At 38.8% G+C, this 8,490-nt stretch overlaps 1 long non-coding RNA gene across 1 annotated transcript in view; it reads right to left on the reverse strand.

The window, feature by feature from the left end:
- LOC108445747 overlaps positions 1 to 8,158 on the reverse strand; it is a 12,973-nt gene extending 4,815 nt beyond the window's left edge. Inside the window, exon 1 of the long non-coding RNA XR_001860704.1 lies at positions 8,045 to 8,158. This is a non-coding gene — a long non-coding RNA (uncharacterized LOC108445747). The remainder of the gene's footprint in view (positions 1 to 8,044) is intronic.
- Positions 8,159 to 8,490: the final 332 nt, after the last annotated feature.

Genomic DNA, 8,490 nt, shown 5'->3' on the forward strand with positions numbered 1-8,490 from the left:
AGGCTGAGCAGGGGCAGGGAAACCCCGTGTCTGTGCCCTCAGGGCCCCTCTCCCAGGGCTACACGGCCCCAACAGCCATACACTTTGGTTTTTTCACCTTAGTTCCAGAAGGTGCCTGCTCAGCCAAGCTGGCCTTTTGCCTCACCTGCTTGACTTCTAACATTTTGGAATTGCTTGTTCCTGTGTGCTTGGGAAGCTTAAAAAGTGACTGGCACTGATGGACCCCAGTACCTTCTAAAGCATATTCTCAGGGATCTCACTAATTCCCTGAGCAGTCTGCTCTCCTCTTGTCAGGGTTGGCATTTTGCTGGCACTTCTTCTCCTGTCATCCAAGATTTTGAACGTGATTGCTTCATGGTTACTGTATCCAAGATGGCCACCAGCCACTACTTCACTCACTAGAACCTCTCTGTTAAAAAGCAACAAACCAAGAAGGGCACTTTTCATAGTTGCCTCCTTTAGTATCTGTACCATGAATCATAGATCATACAATGCTTAGGATTGGAAGACACCTTAAAGATCATGTCATTCCAATCCTCCTGCCATGGGCAGGGACATCTTCCACTTCACCAGGTGGCTCAAAGACCCATCCAGCCTGGCCTTGAACACTTCTATGGGTGATACATCCACAGCTTCTTTGGCCAACCTGTGGTAGCACCTCACCACCCCCAAAGTAAAGAATTTCTTCCTGATATCTAATTTAAACCAATTATCTTTCAGGTTAAAGGCATCCTATCACTATATGCCCATGCAAAAAGTCCCTCTACCAGCTTTCTTGTAGGCCCCCATTGGGTACTAGAAGGCTGTTATCAGGACTCCCTGGAGTCTTCTCCAGGCTGAACAATGCCAATTCTCTAAGCATTTCCTCATAGGAAAGGTGCTCCATCCCTGTAATCATCTACATGACCCTCCTCTGGACTCATTCTAACAGGTCTATGTCCTTCCAGTTAAGTTATAACACAACTGTTTTAGGGGTGTTCTGGACCTGTTTGTACTACCTGTGTGTTATATCTGGCAAGATGGATTGTTCCATAAGGGCAAGGGTGGCTGAATTAGGTGTCTCTTAGTTCCTTAAAAAACAATTCATCAGTACTGTCATCCTGGCTCAATGGTCCATAGCAGACTCCCATGGTGATGGACTGTTTGCTTGTCCCTTAATCTTTATCCAGAGGCTCTCAACTGGGCCATTGCCACATGTGAGCTCCACACATTCCAGTCCCTCCGTTAAACACAATGCCACCCTACCACCATCACCACCATTGCCTCTTCTGCTTATCCCTCCTGAAGAGCCTATAACCTTCCAACAAGGCACTTCAGTCAGAGGACTCATCCCACCACTGATGTATCTCACGGACTCATGCTGCACATGTTGTTGTAGAAACACTGCAGATGTATCTCATTGCAGCCAACACCCCATGGAGAAGACTGAACATAGTCCCTCAACCCTTCATGTGCCTCCGCACTATTTATTAGTGGCAAGTCTCCTCTTTTTCCTTTCCCCATTCCAGTCTAGTTTAAAGTTCTGTTGATAAGCCCTTGTAACTCCTGTGCAAAAACCCTTTTTCCCCTCTGAGAAAGGTGCATTCCATCAGGTGTCAGCAGGCCTGGCATTGTATAGATCATACCAAGACTAAAAAACCCAAAATTCTGCCAGTGACACCAGCCTTGGAGTAGCCTGTTAAACTATTGGGTCTCCCCATTCCTTTCAATATTCTTTGCTGCTGTTGAAAGCTATGAAGAAAACACTACCTGTGATCCTGATTCTTCAGCCAATCACCCCAAGGCCCTAAGATCCCTTTCCATTGCCCAACATTGCCATGGAAATACTGGAAGTGCAGTAAGTTAAATAAATAGCAGGGGTATGACGAAGGTGATACTGGATTCTCATTTCAACAAAGAAAAACCACAGCTCTGTCTGGAGTCATAACACAAAGTGGAGTTGTTACAAATAATTTCACAAGCCTTCGAGTCTGCCTCTGAAAACTCATTCAATACTACCCTCGTTTCCACATATGCCAGTGAAATGAGCTGGTTCTGGAAAATTTCTGCAAATTTAGCACTTGAGGAAAATGCTGATCAGTTTAATTTGTTGTAACTGAGTACAAGCCCCCTCTTCCCTTTCTTTTTAACTGCTCTTCCTGTTCTTTAACTCACAAGAGTGTCAAGTCAGAGATTAATTCCAACTCCAGCTAGTCCTATCAATGTCAATCTTAACGGCATCTCAGCCATACAGGGGTTCAGCTCATGTTTCAGCCTTGTGATAGCCTGAGTTTTGATACAGTTAATACATGCTAGACATAGTTTTTTTAAGAAACTAGTGTTCCAGTCTCATCTTCATTCTCTCCTCTCCCTCTTTCCCCCCCAAAATTGCAGCAGTCTGGATTGGAAATAAAAACAAATAAAGAATGTGAAACATTAGCAGGAAATGGGGCCATATACTTCATTTATGTTCATGAGGAATTATTGTACATGCTTAAGAGATGATTATTTGAACATTGAAATTATTAGTTATTGCAGTGTGGGGGGTTTTTTTCTGACAGTAGATCCCTCACTGTGGTGCAAGAAGCAGAGCTGATTTTGGGGGCCAGTGTCATGATGTTTCCTCCCCCTATCCTAATAGAAGCATTTTGGAACACTGGAAATAGGAATGGGAGTAATTCGAAGGAATAGTGAATTGATACAGTCCATAGTACATTGACAAAGTCCATAGTACCCAAACAGCTATAGATGCACCATATCCTCCAGGTTCAAACATTTTCTTATTTTTGGCAACTTGTTCAGAGATTACTGTAGAGAAACTGAGAAAGTTCTGCACTTTACCCACCAGTCTTGCCCCAAACTGTATCTATTTCTTCTGTAGAAGAATGGTTTGCATTTTGACTGAAAATTATGCAGGTTTTTTTGCTATCTTGAGGAAAAGTTCATACTCTTCCTCTTCAGGGTTTTGTTTAAGCTCTTAGAAACCTTTTTATAGAGGAAGTAAATGAACATGCACAAAGAACACTGCAAAGCTGTGTGTCCTGCAGAGACTTAAGCTCTTATTTATTGCTTCTCAACTCTGGTCTCCTGAAAAAAAACCCAACAAAAATTATTAGTTACATGTGTTTATAAGAACCCTTTAAAGCCAACACCTTAGTGTGAGTGAGGATGCAATTGCAACCAAATGACACAGTTTTATTATTTCCTAGCAGAAAACGACTATTGCATATACACTGAACAGCAACTGAATCTGGCCTCTGATGTTCCAGAAGATGCTTCTGATACACATAAGGTTCTTGGCACTGACTGATGAGCATTATACAATGCAAATTGGAAATAAGAGGATACATTGTAAAAAAAACCAAACCAGAGAACATTAATTAACATACACACCTTTTTTTTTTACCTACTATTAGTATTGTAGCAGTAAATAAGGTGCTAAAAATAATTGCCTAGCACAAAAATCGATGTGACATTAATCTACTATAAAATAATTTTGACCTTTAACAAATAAGTCTACCATATTGTGTTATTTTAAGTAAATGAATCCGATGAATCAAAGTAGGAGAAAATATATCCAGTCAGAAGTATCCTAGTTTACACTATAATTAACCCCAATGCTACTCTCACCAGCTACTGCTCAGAAATTCGTAATGTACTGAGATTCTGTCTGGATCCTAGACAAACCTTGTGAATTTCTGGAAACAGAACTACTGGAGAGGGTGTGCATCAAAAAGTGCCTTTTCAAGTATATGTCATTATCAAGACAGACATGTGGGGAATTAAATAGTATTTCCTTAATTAAACAGAAAAAAAAGGAGTAGATTATAAAGCAGAAGTCAGAGAAGAAGGAAAGATGAGACTCGGAAAACTAAATTTAGAATGGCTTCTTTAATTTGGCTTGAAGTGCTGTTAACACTGCAAGGGGAATAATATAGCTGTGATTCTATGCAGCAATATGTTATTTTTAGGTCATTCTAGCTGTGAATAAAGCAAGAACCTCTGGGGAGACTTTTCTTTTGTACTGCTGGCCTCCTGCTAAAATATCTTTTTGTTCAGATGTGATGGCATGGGCTTTCTGCTTCCCCTGTAATAGTTCATCTTACTCTCTCAGAAGATGATTCATTTTAAATATGGATATGGGAATAGATATGGTTCTTACATCATCCCAGGGAAAAAGAAAGTAGCTGGAGCCTGAGCCAAAAACTGTCCTGTAAGTAGACAATTAAAAATATTCTAGGTCATAAAAAGGAAATATCAGTCTTATTTCTGATGTTACAGCACTTTATTTTTAATGAAAACACATTGTATCTATAACCAGCATAATGTCCATCTGTATTCTCCTTAAATCTTTTTCACAGGTAGGAGTTGATGATCTAATTTATTCCTAGCTGAGGAAGGTTTAATTTAATTCAATTTTTCAAACAAATTTTTCCTATTATTATTAGTAGTAGTATTAGTAGTATTATTACTACTACTACTACTATTATTATTATTATTATTATTATTATTATTATTATTAAAATGAAGGGGTAGCTGTAAGGTTAATTTAGCAGTTTCATCCATAGCTGTAATTTCAAGGGATGGCTGAATCAGTTTGGACGGGACAGGACTGAATACAAGGGCAGAAAATGAAGATGTTATATTTGCCTGACATGGAACTCTATGGGCAAATAACACATCTCTAAAAAATACCAAAACAGCAAGTAAGATGCCCTGGGACAAAGATACTGTGAGATTTAAAAGATACAAGAAATATGGATGCTACCAGTAGTCTTAGAGCTGCATGACCTTTGGAAAGCCATTTGACCTCTCATTTCCATAGTTTGCCGTCTCCTTCTGCATGAGATTTTGTTCCTTCTGTTTAAAGTAACAGATTCCTGATACTCTATGAGCACTAAGTGGTTAGTTCTCTAACATATAATGAAATGCAACGAAAAGAAAAAAAAAGCTTAAAGATGACTCCATGGGCTACAAAAGAGTAAAGATGTCAAGTAACGTTTTTACTATGGTTCTGCCTATATTCAAAGCAAATCCTCGTCCTTTTCTCTGCTGTAATGGCAAAAACTTCCTCTGCCCCACACAGCTTGCATGAGTAATGTGAAAGAAAAATCCTCAGCCATACATGATTGCACTATTGTCTAGGTGAAAGCGCATTATTAGGGATGACAGTTACATACATTGTTTGACAAAAAGGAAGTTTTTTGATGCCAATTTATGAAGCTTGCAGATAGATTTTCACATTGTGTTTTAACAAGATATCTCTTTTTTGAGACAGTGAAATCTACTATTGCCATATTTTGTTGGCCTCCTAGCTAGTTTTAGAGTTAATGCTCCATCTACACACAGTAATACAATTTATTCTCTGGATGTATATTTTGCTTGCTACATCTGTCTGCATTCAAATTTGCAGGTTGTTAGGAAAAGCCTTCAACCCTGGCAGGACTGAGACAGCCATATAGGATTTTTTAAGCTTTTCTTTAGGTAAAACTTAGTCTCACACACACACACACACCCACACACACACACACCCCACCCATCCACACAGATATACAATGAGATGCAGAGCATCAGAAACTTCTCCGTGGAAAGTCTTGTCCACCTGATTTTCTATGTCCAACAGAAGAAATAACCGTTATTCTGGAAGACCCTCAACATGCTGACATTGTCCCATCGGGATCTAAACCATGAAAAAACTAGCTTTCTCACATCCATTGCACTTAAAAGAATGGTTTTTAGGATTCTTTCTTATCTTAGGTAATTTATTTTGTAATAGGTTGAGATGAAGCAAAGAGAGAAAGAAAGAGATAAAAATACGTGTGATCTCCCTAGAACATTTTTCTCCTCTTCTGGAAGCAGTTCTGCAAGTCTAAATCCCCAGGGTAGGATCCAGGCTTGCAGTGCCTTGCCTTGCCCCATCCCCTGCGACTAGGCAGGGTCACAGCCCTGGCCATATCTCCCAAGGCTGCCAGTGACACCTTTTCCTCAGCCTCCTTCTGGGGTGACACAGCTCTGCACTGCAGCATCAGCCACATCAGGGACACTGCACTACAGTGTTAAACATTTATGTGCATCGGGTGGAGAAAAACAAAACAGCACCAACTTCACAACCTTGAGAATAAACTCATGACATGCCTACCAGCTGACAATGAATTCTCCATTTCATTTCTGTCCTGTTATCACTCCTACCTATTTCTCATTCCTTTTATCAAAACTTCACTTGTCTTTTGTGGTTTGCGTCAACACATTTCCCATTCCTCTTATCAAAACTTCACTTCCATTCTCTGTTTCGTGTCCTTTACTTCCCTTTCTTTCTTCCCTTTTGAGTGATCTGTGCTTTGTTCCTAACAGCATGTGGTTAAGCCTGATCCCTGGAAGCAATGTACTAGTGTGAGTCTCTCTGACAGTTTCCAAAAAGGAAGAAAGATGCCTGATTACTCAGTGGGGAGATATTTGCAATGCTCTTGAGGGAAAACTTTCTCATTTTGGCCAAAAGCTCTAGCTTGGTTGCCATCACAACCTTCTCCAAGAGAAAGTCTATTGGAACAATTAATTTGCTCTTCAATATTAAACTTCAGGGTGGTTTCAATGACAAGGTTGAATTTAGCTCACAATCACAGAGATAAAGAGGGTCTGATGTGCATTTGGTTTTCACAAGTATGCCATCAATGTAACAGAGACATAATTACCTAAGAAATGTTTGCAACAGAAGACACATCTCTATATTACTAAATTCATGTTCCCACTATAAAAGTCTCTTAGACAAGTAGGAAATAAAACAGAATTAAATTTTTACATAACTGGAAGTTCCATGTAGTAAATTATGCTATCTAATTACTGAACTGCTGCCTAATCTATTAAATGAACCAAAATCCTACATGAGAAGAACTACTAGGTATTTATATACTCCAAGGCAAATAGCCTTGTGATTGTATCATTAAATTTGAGAACACATTGCTCTTTGAATTGCTGTTAACAGAGTATTTATTAAGTTGCACTATAAATTTCCAAAGCATCAAGAATCACATTACTATGCCAGTGTCAATTTTAATCTCATCCTCATGTTCTCTTCTGCCTTGCATCAACAGGAAGCCCATGGCACACATATCAACAGCACAGACCAGTGACATCACTGTTGCTTCTGATTTGCTAAAGTCTCCTGAGCTGGTAATTGCATGCTATTATAATATCTAAGATATAAAATACATCACTGGTATAAGTAGCTATGGAAGAATTCTGTTGTTTTGTGTCAGCGTGCCTAACCACACCTAGAAACAAGCTAAGAGCACTCACAGAGGTAGGAACAAAACATAGCTTTCTTATCAGCTTTCCCTGGAAAACCTCGCACAATGTAAATCAGGTAACCCTCTTCCCTCAGTTTTAACTGAGAAAAAACCCCAGGATTTGTACAAGCACTTGGTATAGGGTATCTTTGGGAATACTAAAATCTCTGAATTTTCTAGATATGTCTAAAAATTTTTCAAAAAATTGTGAAAATCACTATTGTTGATTGCAAAATTAGCACGCACTAATTTCAGCTAAACTCCCTTTGCTGAAGTGGAGGCCAAATGTAACAGTAACCCTCCCATCTGGATCAGGTGCAGGAACCTACTCTATCAAGCATCAGAGGTATACACAGGATCCCTGTTTCCTGGACTGTTATTAAACAAATTCAGATAGCCTGCTTTTAGAAACATGGAATGTGATATTCACTATGTCCTAGCCGAGGTCAAAAATGTGTAAAAAGGCTGTCTTAAGTTCCTCATTTTCTATCTCCTATGACTGAAAAAGACAAAAAATGAAAACATGCATCTAGTAATACATATAATATTTAAGCTCCCATGCTGCAGTTCTATCCCAATATAAAATAGAGCAGTGTTCTTCCAGCCTCTGAGATATTTTTAAAAATAAAATTGAAATAAATGGAACATGTTTTAATATTGTGTGTTGGTATACTCTCAAGCAAAAGAAGTTAATTAATAATGAGTTAATTTGTATTACAAATTAATTAAAATTTAAATAAATTAAAATTTACCAAAAAGTTGTTTCTTCCTAAATCACTTACTTTGAAGGAAGATGGCATTCTGATATTCTGATCATCGCTAGATGTAGGTAAGAGAAGATAAATATATGCCTTTCAAAAACAAATGCCCAAGGTTCCTAACAAATATACACACTCCAGCACAACCACTGTGAAATGAAAATCACTACAAAAGTACAAAAGCTTTTGTACCGTTATTCATCCGATGAAGCCCTGCAGAGGAGGAGTTATTTCTTGGCTAACAGAGCTGTTTATTTCTCTGAAACTGGCAGAGCCCCAAGTGCAGAAACATTCATAATTCTCAAGTCACATAGGTCATACTCCTAACTAGTTTGAATTCTAGTCTTGCTCATTAAATATATTGCTTTAATCAAGGCAGAGTATTTTCTAAAATGTCCAGTGAATCTAATCAAAGAAACTTTTGACCATGTTCATTCCAACGATTTGGTCTTCTTTTGACTTCTTCTCTT

The sequence above is a fragment of the Corvus brachyrhynchos genome, unplaced genomic scaffold (assembly GCF_000691975.1).
Source record: "Corvus brachyrhynchos isolate BGI_N302 unplaced genomic scaffold, ASM69197v1 scaffold33, whole genome shotgun sequence".
In the NCBI taxonomy this organism is placed as follows: Eukaryota; Metazoa; Chordata; class Aves; order Passeriformes; family Corvidae; genus Corvus; species Corvus brachyrhynchos.